The sequence below is a fragment of the Ctenopharyngodon idella genome, chromosome 21 (genome assembly GCF_019924925.1).
Source record: "Ctenopharyngodon idella isolate HZGC_01 chromosome 21, HZGC01, whole genome shotgun sequence".
NCBI lineage: Eukaryota > Metazoa > Chordata > Actinopteri > Cypriniformes > Xenocyprididae > Ctenopharyngodon > Ctenopharyngodon idella.
The window spans coordinates 450,200-464,092 of NC_067240.1; the positions used below are offsets into that span (position 1 = coordinate 450,200).

At 39.5% G+C, this 13,893-nt stretch overlaps 1 long non-coding RNA gene across 1 annotated transcript; it reads right to left on the reverse strand.

Moving 5' to 3' along the window:
* Nucleotides 1-7,191: 7,191 nt before the first annotated feature.
* LOC127504363 (uncharacterized) lies at nt 7,192-12,575 on the reverse strand. The gene is made up of 2 exons (XR_007927352.1): nt 10,516-12,575; nt 7,192-7,619 (listed from the first exon to the last, which is right to left on the reverse strand). It is a non-coding gene; the product is annotated as an uncharacterized LOC127504363 (long non-coding RNA).
* Nucleotides 12,576-13,893: the final 1,318 nt, after the last annotated feature.

Genomic DNA, 13,893 nt, shown 5'->3' on the forward strand with positions numbered 1-13,893 from the left:
ACACAGTTCCTAATCAAACTTTTTAAGTACACTGTTAAATACCAGATAACTGTGAACGAACGTTCTATTAATGTTACTGGAAGAACGTTTGTTCATAACTTTGAGAGAACCATCTGAGAACGGTTTTATCCATGTATCCAGATGTAAAAGCAACAAAATTTGCATGCAGGACTGCTGAACCAATCAGAGACAGACTGAAATGTGATAGAGATGAATCACTGACATATAACACTGACGTATAACCTGAAAGACAGTTTTAGCCATATTTGAGCTGAAGAAGGGACAGGTTTTTGGTGATTTTACACACTTCATTGAAACATAAACTTGACAAATAGTTTTGAACATTTCTGTCCTTCCACAGTAGAGCAGATAAATTTAGACTTGCAATATTGTAAACAGCTGCAGAGATCCCCATCAAATACAGCAACATGCTCGTAGTTAGACCGTGTTATATGAAATCGCCTCAGGATCACATGCCCTTCAAACAAGAATCCACTTCCTTCCTGCTATTCTTCACCTGCCACCCTGAACCATCAGCGTATCCAGACCTTCTGTGCTGAACACTCTCCATCAGGAATTCACTGACAGTCTCTGATATGTTAACTACATTTTTACATTTATAAAGAAAATACAAATTGTGATGGCAAAACTCACTGTTGCAATGTGGTTTCTAGTGTGTTCTGAGTGTTTTAGGCTGTTTTAATGCAGTTTTAATTGTGTTCTGAGTGTTTTAGGCTGTAGTTATGCAGTTGCTAGGGTGTTCTGAGTGTTTTAGGCTGTAGTTATGCAGTTGCTAGGGTGTTCTGAGTGTTTTAGGCTGTTGCTATGCAGTTTTAATTGTGTTCTGAGTGTTTTAGGCTGTAGTTATGAAGTTGCTAGGGTGTTCTGAGTGTTTTAGGCTGTTGCTATGCAATTATTAGGGTGTTCTGAGTGTTTTAGGCTGTTGTTATGCAGTTATTAGGGTGTTCTGAGTGTTTTAGGCTGTAGTTATGTAGTTGCTAGGGTGTTCTGAGTGTTTTAGGCTGTTGTTATGCAGTTGCTAGGGTGTTCTGGGTGTTTTGGGCTGTAGTTATGCAGTTGCTAGGGTGTTCTGGGTGTTTTAGGCTGTTGTTATGCAGTTGCTAGGGTGTTCTGGGTGTTTTAGGCTGTAGTTCTGGGTGTTTTAGGCTGTAGTTATGAAGTTTCTAGGGTGTTCTGGGTGTTTTAGGCTGTAGTTATGAAGTTGCTAGGGTGTTCTGAGTGTTTTATGCTGTAGTTATGTAGTTGCTAGGGTGTTCTGAGTGTTTTAGGCTGTTGTTATGCAGTTGCTAGGGTGTTCTGGGTGTTTTAGGCTGTAGTTCTGGGTGTTTTAGGCTGTAGTTATGAAGTTGCTAGGGTGTTCTGGGTGTTTTAGGCTGTTGTTATGCAGTTGCTAGGGTGTTCTGGATGTTTTGGGCTGTAGTTATGAAGTTACTAGGGTGTTCTGAGTGTTTTAGGCTGTAGTTATGCAGTTGCTAGGGTGTTATGGTTTTTTTTAGGCTGTTGCTATGCAGTTTCTATGGTGTTTTGAATGTTTTAGGCTGTGGTTATGCAGTTGCTAGGGTGTTCTGGGTGTTTTAGGGTGTTGCTATGCAGTTTTAATTGTGTAATGAGTGTTTTAGGCTGTAGTTATGCAGTTTTAATTGTGTTCTGAGTGTTTTAGGCTGTTGTTATGCAGGTGCTAGGGTGTTCTGGGTGTTTTGGGCTGTAGTTATGCAGTTGCTAGGGTGTTCTGGGTGTTTTAGGCTGTTGTTATGCAGTTGCTAGGGTGTTCTGGGTGTTTTAGGCTGTAGTTCTGTGTGTTTTAGGCTGTAGTTATGAAGTTGCTAGGGTGTTCTGAGTGTTTTATGCTGTAGTTATGTAGTTGCTAGGGTGTTCTGAGTGTTTTAGGCTGTAGTTATGTAGTTGCTAGGGTGTTCTGTGTGTTTTAGGCTGTTGCTATGCAGTTATTAGGGTGTTCTGGGTATTTTAGGTTGTAGTTATGAAGATGATAGGGTGTTCTGAGTGTTTTAGGCTGTTGCTATGCAGTTATTAGGGTGTTCTGAGTGTTTTAGGCTGTAGTTATATAGTTGCTAGGATGTTCTGTGTGTTTTAGGCTGTAGTTCTGGGTGTTTTAGGCTGTAGTTATGAAGTTGCTAGGGTGTTCTGAGTGTTTTATGCTGTAGTTATGTAGTTGCTAGGGTGTTCTGAGTGTTTTAGGCTGTAGTTATGTAGTTGCTAGGGTGTTCTGTGTGTTTTAGGCTGTTGTTATGCAGTTGCTAGGGTGTTCTAAGTGTTTTAGGCTGTTGTTATGCAGTTATTAGGGTGTTCTGGGTATTTTAGGTTGTAGTTATGAAGATGATAGGGTGTTCTGAGTGTTTTAGGCTGTTGCTATGCAGTTATTAGGGTGTTCTAAGTGTTTTAGGCTGTAGTTATGTAGTTGCTAGGGTGTTCTGTGTGTTTTAGGCTGTTGTTATGCAGTTGCTAGGGTGTTCTAAGTGTTTTAGGCTGTTGTTATGCAGTTATTAGGGTGTTCTGAGTGCTTTAGGCTGTAGTTATGAAGTTGCTAGGGTGTTCTGAGTGTTTTAGGCTGTAGTTATGCAGTTGCTAGGGTGTTCTGGGTGTTTTGGGCTGTAGTTATGAAGTTACTAGGGTGTTCTGAGTGTTTTAGGCTGTAGTTATGCAGTTGCTAGGGTGTTATGGGTGTTTTAGGGTGTTGCTATGCAGTTTTAATTGTGTAATGAGTGTTTTAGGCTGTAGTTATGCAGTTTCTATGGTGTTCTGAGTGTTTTAGGCTGTTGTTATGCAGTTGCTAGGGTGTTCTGGGTGTTTTAGGCTGTTGTCATACAGTTGTTAGGGTATTCTCAGTGTTTTAGGCTGTAGTAATGTAGCTGCTAGGCTGTTCTGTGTTTCAGGTTGTTGCTATGTGGTTGCTAGGGTTTTGTGGCTGGTTTGAGTCTGTCTGGTATGAAAAGACTCTCAGTGATCTTCTAGACAGTAAATGTTCCTCCTTCAATGTGCGTCTGTGGGATTTTTTCAGCAGTTTTATGGTCCAGAGGGTGAAAATGGTGCATCACACGCACACACACTCATCTTTAACACTTTGTGAGAGAGGTTTCAGCACATCACTAGCAGCAAATTCATACTTCAGAAGTTCTATTTTAACTACAATATTAAAGACAGTAGGAAGGACTGTCTCCTAAACACACAGCCCATGAAAACACTGTAAACAGATGAGAGCTCTTCCTGAAAGCTCACATCCTGGAGGAACGACACACACGGCACTCCAGAGAACCTTCAGCTCAAGGACGTCTGCGTTTCCTCTTCTTCCTCTGGCGTTCTTATCTTCCATCCACCTTTCAGGCTTCATACTCACTTCCTGTTCTTCCAGCTTCTGTCCCTCAAACACACACACACACACACACTCTGTCAGCAAAGAGTTTGCCATTAGAATCTGATCGACCTCTTTCGCGCGAGAAGGCCATGATGAATGATTCATCCTGAGGGAAAGCGCTGACTCACGACAGCATCTCAAAGCAGAAACTAAATGGATTTTACCAGCGCAGCCTTCAGTATCTGGACCAGAACATGAAGAGGACGTTTCCTGCTCTTCAGGGAAACAGATGAGCTTCTTCTCAGAAACTAAACCTAGTGTGCTCCCTACAAAGACAGCATTCAAAGGGTTCTCCAATCAAAAAGAGCAGCTGCTGCCTTCTAAGACTGAGGGAAAACAAGGCAATGTGAATAGTTAGGATAGTCAAAAAAAATACAAATTGGGTTCTTGTGCATGACAAAAAAAAAAGGATAGATGTCTGCACACTGAAATTACAGCTCCAGAAAATGTATAAACGTTTCAGCCAGTCATATTTTAACAATCCTAAAATTGTGGACAGTAAAATGCTTCTCGTATCTTCAGTTGTTCAGATCCTGAGGTTATCTCAGAATGCATTGAATCAAGATCAGCCAACTGATCCGAGATAATGGACAAGAGCCGGACGCTCACCATGTGTGTGCTGAAGACGTGCATGTGCCCTTCATAGTGAACTTCAGTTATTAAGGACAATTGAAATTCCGCGGCGGTGTGCGATTGAGCCGAGGATTACACGTGTGTCTCCGTTATTGTGCTCGGCTCTTTCCTCAGACTTAATGAGAACAGAAAGCTTTGTTGTGCCAAGATACTCTATTCACAGGCAGAACGGCTCTAACTGCTTTTTCCCGCCGAAAAGGAATGACATCTAATACCTGAGGGCACTTTCTTATCTCCAGCCTGTCAAAAACAGACACGGCGATCATTCAGAGCAGCTTCAGGCCGCAGAACGCAGCAGCCAATGGGAAACGGCTGCGATATTTCCTTTGTAACGACGCATCCGTGTTGCTCCCGGTGGAGCGGAGCTTTCTTCCTCTTTCTCCATGTTTTGAAGATGAGATTGTTCTGAAAGACCGTGAAATATGATGATGTGCGGATAATACAGGGATTGTTTAAGGTGAATCATTAGTGCTGTTCACAAGTCAGTCTTCACGAGTGTTGATAGTGATGTGCTGAAATGATGTTCTTCCTCAGTGTTTCTGTCTTGTTTTCCAGCACAAATATATAAACATTCTTAAATCAAGATACATTTACTGGAGAAGAGAAACGACTAAAGATATTAAGTCTTGTTTAGTGAAAAATGTATGAGTGAGTTTGTGCTTAAAACAAAAACAAATATCTGCCGATGCGGTCAGAAAAATAAAAGCTCTACAAAGTTTCAAGATCAAAGTGCAAAAGCGATTCTGAACTGCCAGAAACGAGTCGTCAGTAATTCAGTCCCACTTCCTGCTGAACTAATGCAACTAATTTGCATAATGTCAGCTCATTGGCTGCTGGCGAACAGCGTCTCTTTGCCCCGCCCTCAATCACTGTAGTTGTATCTGAGACGACTTTGGTTCATGTTGTTCATGTCGAGAAGATGTTGTTTTCTGCTGCCAAAGCATCGTTACTGTTCGTATCGCTGTGAATCAAGAGCTGAGATTCAGATTTGATAATGAGCGTTTGGTTTCTGACCAATCAGAGCAGAGCAGCTCTCAGAAAGGCGGGGTTTAGAGAGACTGAATTTCAGACACTGAGAGAAAAGATCTGTTGCTGGAATGGATATTAGGAGAAAATTAAAGTGTTTTTTGACCTTGGAGACGCCAAAACAACACTAGGAGCCTTTAAAAGAGCATAACAGGGGCACTTTAATATCTTCAGTCATTTTGCTTCTCAGGTAATTGTGTCTTGATTTAAGAATGTTTAGATATTTGTACTAAAAAACAAGACAAAAACACTGAGCATGAAAATCATTTTTTTGGTGCAGTGATGGTATCAGCTGCATCGGATCATTCTGTGCCTCTGAATCATGCTGGTTCTCTGCAGCTGAATTTGATGCCTGTGTGTGTGTGTGTGTGTGTGTGTGTGTGTGAACACCTGTCCTCCTGTGTCTTACCTGTCCAGAGCTCTGTCAGGTAAACAACAGGTGTGTAGCGTTCACCTTGACTCCTGCAGCCAGACTGTTTGTCACCCATCTGCTGCCTTCAGACCATTACTTCTGTCTCTCTCTCTCTCTCTCTCTCTCTCTCTCTCTCTGTCTCTCTTTCTCTCTCTCTCTCTCTGTCTGTCTCTCTCTCTCTGTCAGTGATGGAGGTGTTCTTATGGTGGTGCTGGTGTTGTTCTCCTGTGCTGGACCCGTCTGAAGCAGATGGTGTTTCCTCTGGTCTCGCCTGCCAACAGATGCGTTTCACTGACCAAAACACACAGACAGGATCCAAAAAGAAGGATTTTTATGTCACATACACAGTCATATACAGAATACAACCTGCAGTGAAATGTAAACCTGGTCTGTTAAATAGATGTCGCATAAAATATATTAATGATTAAACCTGAAGTAGTGCAAAGACTTCCTAATGTTCTGTTAATTGTGAAATAAACAGCTATGAATATTTCTTACAGATCATCATGAAACTGTATTTTGAATTGTTTGCAACATGATTACATGAGAATGTAATAGTTTCAGTGTTATTTTAGTAGAAAAGTCTGTAAAAATAGAGCCCAATTTACCATGTTAATATGAAGGAATTTTCCATACAGATGAATCACAGGTGTTTTAACCATATTTTGAATTACTTATTTCATTTTGGTGTTTAAATGTTCATAAACTTATAGGGTTAGTTCACCCAAAAATGACATTTCTGTCATTAATTCCTCACCCTCGTGTCGTTCCACACCCATAAGACCTTCGTTCATCTTCAGAACACAAATTAAGATATTTTTAATGAAATCCAAGAGGTTTATGACTCATATAGTAGAATCAACACTTTCAAGGTCCAGAAAGGTACTAAAGACATTGTTAAAACAGTCATGTGACTGCAGTGGTTCAACCTTAATGTTATGAAGAGACGAGAATACTTTTTGTGCGCAAAAACAAAACAAAAATAACCACTTTATTCAACAATCTCTTCTCTTCTGTGTCATTCTCATACGTTGTTTACGTCCAGCGCTTCCAGGTTCTACGTCAGAACGCCGACTCATTATTGGCCGGCTCCTGCGTGATGCGTCGTGCTGATCACGTGATCAGCTTCGGCCAATACTGAGCCAGCATTCGGACGTAAACACGGAAGCGATGTTTTTACTACTTTTCTGGACCTTGAATGTGGTAATTGCTTTCAATGGAGGATAAAAAAAAACCTTCTCAGATTTCATCAAAAATATCTTAATGTGTGTTCTGAAGATGAACTGAAGGTCTTACGGGTGTGGAACGACATGAGGGTGAGTAATTAATGACAGAAATTTCATTTTTGGGTGAACTAATGACAAAAAATGACCAGCACCTTTTCAAATTTTTTATTATCTATATATTATTATAGTATTTATTAATATTTTAATTAGCTTTTATTTGTTTAGTTGTCGTTTTTATTAGTATTTGTTTTTTATATCTATATTTAGCTTTCATTTATTTTTAACTCAGCTTTAGTCATTTTAATACTTCAACTTAAAACTTTAAATTTATTACTTAATTTTTGCTTACATTTTTCATCTAATATTTATATTTTATTTTGGGTTAATTTCAATTAACAATTTTTTTTTTTTTTTTTTAATAATATAACATCACTGAATTGTGTGGTTTATAGTGTCACTCGCCAGTGTTAAAAAGTCACTAAAACATGAAAAATCCATCAGAATTTTGTTCCTCATATTTTATTTTGGTGTTTCAAAGAGTTTTGCCACATTCTGGAGAAAAAACGAAGAGAAACGTTAGTCAACCTGATGCATCACATGAGTCAGAATCTGTTTAATAATAGCCTATTTTTTAATTGTTTTTTGATACTATGATTCATTCAAGATTTAATTAAATAAATGCATATTAAGTATATTTCTAATTGACATTTCTCTCAAATCAAAAGCCATCTTAGGTGAACATGAGTTCTCAGAGTCACCTGTTAAACAGCCTGGAAATGCTGTCTATGTAGGCGTCTCATGAGGGACTGAAGCTTCTGTTCCTCTCTTCATGTCTGTTTTCTGTCCTCACGTTCTGTTTGTGTTTCTAAACTCGTTGTGTAATGATTCGACTGTCCTGAACAGTAAAGTTGAGCAACAGTGTTTCCTGCAGCTGAGGAGACAAAACGACAGCCGTGAAGCAGTCAGGAGCTGATATTACTCTTCATAACAGACATCGACTGAACACCGAGTCAAGGTGACTGCTCTCCATTAACCAGCAGACTGACCCTCAATAATCATCTTCTGAACGTGACTGCAGCAGCGTTTACAATCAGGTCCCTTACTCAGAGTTTTATGAACTCTGGATCTCTCAGTTTTGACTGCTCAGATGTTTCTCAACAGTGTTTCGCTCCATTTAAACAAGCTGTGAAGGACTTTAGACACATGAGATTACTGGAGTCTCAGAGAATCATCTGAAAATCAAGAGAATTCAGTCATTTAACCTCACTGACATCTGAGAAATAACTGAGAGGAGGTGTGTGTGTGTGTGTGTGTGTGTTTCTCCTGCTCAGATTCTAAACACATTCAAATGTACAGTGTGCTGTTTTAAAGAGGAGCAGCTGACAGCTGGGGTGTGTGTGTGTGTGTGTGTGTGTGTGTGTGTGTGTGCGGGGGGTATTTTTTGCTGATTTGGTCGTACAGAATCGCTGGACATCTGTCTCTTCCCAACCAGCAGACGCAGGACAGTGTGCCGCCTGAATTCAAATCATCCGACAGCACAAACACACACGACCTGTAACAGATTTAACAGTCATGTGTTCAAGAAGTCTCCATTTAAAACAAATACAGTAAACTCAGACTGCAGCGCTATCAGTGCTGCTCCTCCAGTGACCGGAGCGTCTGGCCGTGACCCGGCGCCGTCCGCACGCGCCGTTGTAAGAGGAACGAGCGGCTCGTACTGGAGTGTTACTGCGGGATAAAGAATCAGTGCTGGTAATCTTGCAGGGATTAATAGCTTCTTCTTTATCTGTGGCGGCTGCAGCCCTCAGATGTCTCGCCTGGGCGGCACACGGCCGACAGAATACTAATGACGGCTGGGCGGAAGCGCCGTCCTCAGAGACCCTCCTGAACAGATCCCAGATCAACCTCAAAGAAGAGCAGCACTGATGGCAGATCTGCTGAGAGACGCTTGACTGCAGAGACCGGCAGAACGACCACGACTTCAGACGCTAGAGAACAAACGTGTGCTATAAGTTATGAAAACGTTCCAGGTTTTTAAATGTTTCTTAAAATGTTTTTTTCTTGGTTAAGAGAACGTTAATGGAACATTCCGTTGTGTCAGACATTATGGGAACGTTACTTTTGAATGTTCTGAAACAAGTGGTAACATTTAAAAAACGTTAGACAAACGTTCAACTGAACGATGTAGAAATAATTTTTTTCGTTTTGAGAACATTATTAAAGACCAGATAACTTTAAACAAACATTCTATTAAAGGATTAGTTCACTTCAGAATTCAAATTTCCTGACAATTTCCTCACCCTCATGTCATCCAAGATGTTCATGTCTTTCTTTCTTCAGTCGAAAAGAAATGAAGGTTTTTGAGGAAAACATTCCAGGATTTTTCTCCATATAGTGACTTCACTGGGGTTCAACGGGTTGAAGGTCCAAATGTCAGTTTCAGTGCAGCTTCAAAGAGCTCTACATGATCCCAGACGAGGAATAAGAGTCTTATCTAGAGAAACCATCGGCCTTTTTCTAAAAAATAAATAAAAATTATATACTTTTTAACCACAAACGCTCGTCTTGCACTGCTCTGTGATGCTCCACGCATTACGTAATCATGTTGGAAAGGTCACGTGAAAAACTCCACCTCATTTTCTCCTTCAACTTCAAAATCATCCGACATCGTTTTTTTTGTAAAGGCCGTTTGATTTAGTCTTTGCACGTTTGCTTTGTAAACACTGGATCGGTACTTCCGTCTACGTCACGCGTGACCTTTCCAACATGATTACGTAATGTGTGGAGCGTCACAGAGCAGTGCAAGACGAGCATTTGTGCTTAAAAAGTATATATTTTTATTTATTTTTAGAAAATGTCCGATGGTTTCTCTAGATAAGACTCTTATTCCTCGTCTGGGATCATGTAGAGCTCTTTGAAGCTGCACTGAAACTGACATTTGGACCTTCAACCCGTTGAACCCCAGTGAAGTCCACTATATGGAGAAAAATCCTTTTCCTTAATTTCTTTTCGACAGAAGAAAGAAAGACATGAACATCTTGGATGACATGAGGGTGAGTGAATTATCAGGAAATTTTAATTCTGAAGTGAACTAATCCTTTAATGTTACTGGAAGAACGTTTGTGAGAGAACCTTGCCAGAATGTTCCCGGTGAGCTGGATCACTGCTCTTCCCTTTACACTTGATCTAGAACAGGTTTATGTTTGGAGAAAGATAACTGATGCCACCTTTACCAGTTTATTTTTCTATAATTGACTCTTGTTAAGCTCTGGCACCATTTATTACCGGGAACATCCCATAGGAATACTGTTGATATGAAGATTGTTAAATGTTTTTCAATTTCAGTCTCCTGTCATTTGTCTATTTTTATCTCTTCATTTGTTCAGTTAGTCAAAAATTTTAAGATATTTTCAATAAATATGAAGATATCTTTAATATATACACACATATAAATAAATGTTTAAAAGTTTAGGCTCTGCAATATTTTTTAATGTTTGTGAAAGAGTCTCTTCTGCTCATCAAGGCTGCATTTATCTGATCGAAAATACAGTAAAAATTGTGAAATATTTTTACAATGTAAAATATCTGTTTTCTATGTGAATATATAGTAAAGTGTAATTTATATCCAGTGATCAAAGCTGAATTTTCAGCATCATTACTCCAGTCTTCAGTGTCACATGATCCTTCAGAAATCATTCTAATATGATGATTCGCTGCTCAAGAAACATTTATGAATCATTAGTGTCACAGCAGCATGAATATCTGCAGACTGACATCAAATTATCCTCGAAAATTAGACAATTAGTTTGATGTATCTGAGCACTCACAGGTTTATCACCACCTTCAGAGCGGCACTGGAGAGATGCAGGATCACTGACGGATGGATGCAGGATGGACAGACACACGGAATGACTGAAATGGAAAAGAAAGAGACTGCAGAGAATCCTGCGTCTGTCCTCCAGAGGAAGAGAGCGGCGCTTCAGTCGATTGGGGTCACTGATGTTACATCTGTCCCTGTTTCCCTCTCCTCGGTCTGTGATGTAACACACCCGTCTTCTGCGGATCTCTGTCTGTCATCAGCACTAATGCGCTTTGAGAATAAACTCAGAACCTGACGGATAATAAAGGAAAAGTTGAACATTTACTCTCCATGTCGCTCAAAACTCAACAGATGAAGAGGAATATCCGGGTGAAAGAGGAGGCAAACGGCACAAAGATGATCATGAAGCATCATAACATTAGTTTTTAAGTGTGTACACTAAGAAAATATATATATTTTTAAAGAACTCATCACTGAAAGGTTCTCCAGGAAACCAAAAAAAAATCTGGTGTAGGATTTACTTTGAAACAATTTTCACTCAGAAATTGATAGTAAATTGCACAAATAATTACAAAGAAACTGCAAGTAACACATTGAATCAAACATTACATTTTTAAGACACAAGACTGATATTGTATTTTCAAAGATAAATCATTTTTTACAATGTATGGAAACCTAATTTTGGAACCATTATTTTTAAGCGTGTATGGCATCAAATATTGATTTGATGCACATAAAGCATCATTTGACTTCAGAAGAGCTGGAAAATAGCGCACAAGTCGACTGTTTTCTGGTGCTCAACGGATGTTATTACGATCGGCCACTGTGTGGAACATTTCTCAAAACATCTTCTGTTGTGTTCCACTGAAGAAAGAAAGTCATAAAGGTTTGAATGGCACGAGGGCGAGTAAATAATGACAGTGTTTGGGTAAAAAGACGAGTAGCTTTCGCTCCTGATGGCTGCTGTACAGATGGAGCTGCTCTGATTCGTTCTGCTTCTGTGTCGTCTTTGTCTCCAGCGCAGGAGAACACAAAGAAGGAGGGTCTGGGTGGCCGTTTGCAACAGCTGAGGGCGTACCAGCATGTGTGTGTGTGTGTGTGTGTGTGTGTGAGCTCCCTTTGTGTGCCACTGCCTTTGTTTGGGACGTACCACTCCGTGTCACCAATCCGCTGCCGTTCCACTGAGAGCGAGGCGGTCCCTCCCACCGGACCCTCACACACAGCGGGACCCCTAGTGGACGTCACATGATGCTGCAGCATGATTCCATTCAGAACAGACACGCTACAGAGAATGTGATGACATCACAAAGAGAATGTGTGTGACGACATCACAAAACACAACGGGACAGAGAGAACTGACAATATACTGCATACTGTCTACTCATTTCTTTAAGGCGAGACACTACAGGCAAGATTGTTGCTTTTTTCATGCATCATCTATTAGCGCCTGTAGATTTCAATCTTAATCTGTAAATGTGGTGAGTTTGAGTCAGAAATCTTTACACACACCAAACTTTAGTTTTATATATATATATACTGAAGGCTTGTTCATTTGTTCGTATATTATCTGTCTTCACATTTTATTCTTAAAAACATGGTGAAATTGTATTTTATTTCTGATTTTTTTGGAGTGATAAAAACAGAAATCCCTTTGTAAAAATCTTTTAATGTCACCAGAATGAAAATAATTTTGACCCTGGCTTCATCTAATCATCAGATTTCTGTTTTTGGAAATGAATGAGTGCATATTTTATTAGATAAAGCCTCATTTGTGTATTTAAACAACAATTTAGAAAATTTGTAAAAAAAAATTTGCACTATTTTTAATCAATCAAATGGGAAATATGGAGATATCTATTAATTAATCTTTTCCTTTTCACCTGTGGTGTCTTGATTTAAAACTATAAAGAAAGTTAAGCAGTTATCCTCTCAGAAATAAATATGGTTATTTTGTCTTTTTAATCTGATTTTGTGTAAAAATAAATAAATAAATACAATTTGCTTACCTCGAACAGTACACCCACAGCAGAGAGAGCACGAATAGTGTGTTATTCTTAGGGCGGATTCGCAGAGAAAGCGTTTTTGCTATTAAAAATGTGAAAAACGTTGTCAGTTAAACGACAAAAAAAACCCGCGGTTTTTTTTTACAAGTTGACAAACACCGCGGTTTTAGAATGACGTGTCATGCGCGAGCAACGGTTAAAGTTGTCAGTCAAGCGCGAAAAAAAGTCAAGTCTAGCGCGTGATTACATCGAAAAACAACGAAAAAGTAGCGAAGCGGAGAGGAAAAACATGTTCTGAGGGAACTGCTTCTTACCTTGCATGTGTCACGTGATTACATCATAACGGACAGCAGAAGGAAATTTCCCGCTCTCTTCTTCAGAATGCTGTTTGTTGGCACGGCAACAGCAGCGCGCGCACATTCTTGGCAGAGTTAATTCCCGCCGCGGGCCGTTTGGAAATCATTGACGATATTAGGCGGGAATAATTGAGATGTTGATTGCTCCTTCACACCAGTAAATGAGATTATGTACTGCTGATCGCTCATTAACAAACCTAAAGCATGATTATGAAAATCATTTCCTGCTGTCTGGAATACATATTCCACAGAGTCATATTCCATTACATAAATCATAATAAAACACCAATCCCATTCTGCAGAACACGTCATTTGAAATAACGAGTAATTTAACTGTGCTGCGTTTGTTTGGTGATTCATCTAAAATGTGATCTTCTGGTGATGGATTTGTGAATCTTTTTTGTTGTTTGTGTCAATTTAAACTCTGTATACAGCATATGTGAGATGCAAAATGTTAAAAGAACATATTTTTGTTAGCTAGGGCCTTATCTGTGTAAAGTTGCATCCATTATTTCAGCTCCAAAAGAACAATTTCATAATTAACAGCTCTAATAACGCACATTCATACTGAATAATTAAAGGTGAAGAAGTGCTTCATTTCTGCACCACTTGTACTGAATTACATGTTTGATTGACACTGGCTCAACCAATGGTCTGAGTGGGCGGGGCTATACCTGTTTGATCAAAGTCATTATTTTTCCAATTTTGTTTGGTTTTGCAGAAAATACACTTCAGCTGTGACAAAAATACAAGCACATTTCTGCCTTTAAAGGATTAGTTCACTTTCCTGATAATTTACTCACCCCCATGTCATCCAAGATGTTAATGTCTTTCTTTCTTCAGTGGAAAAGAAATTAAGGTTTTTGAGGAAAACATTCCAGGATTTTTCTCCATATAGTGGACTTCACTGGGGTTCAACGGGTTGAAGGTCCAAATGTCAGTTTCAGTGCAGCTTCAAAGAGCTCTACATGATCCCAGACGAGGAATAAGAGTCTTATCTAGAGAAACCATCGGCCATTTTATAAA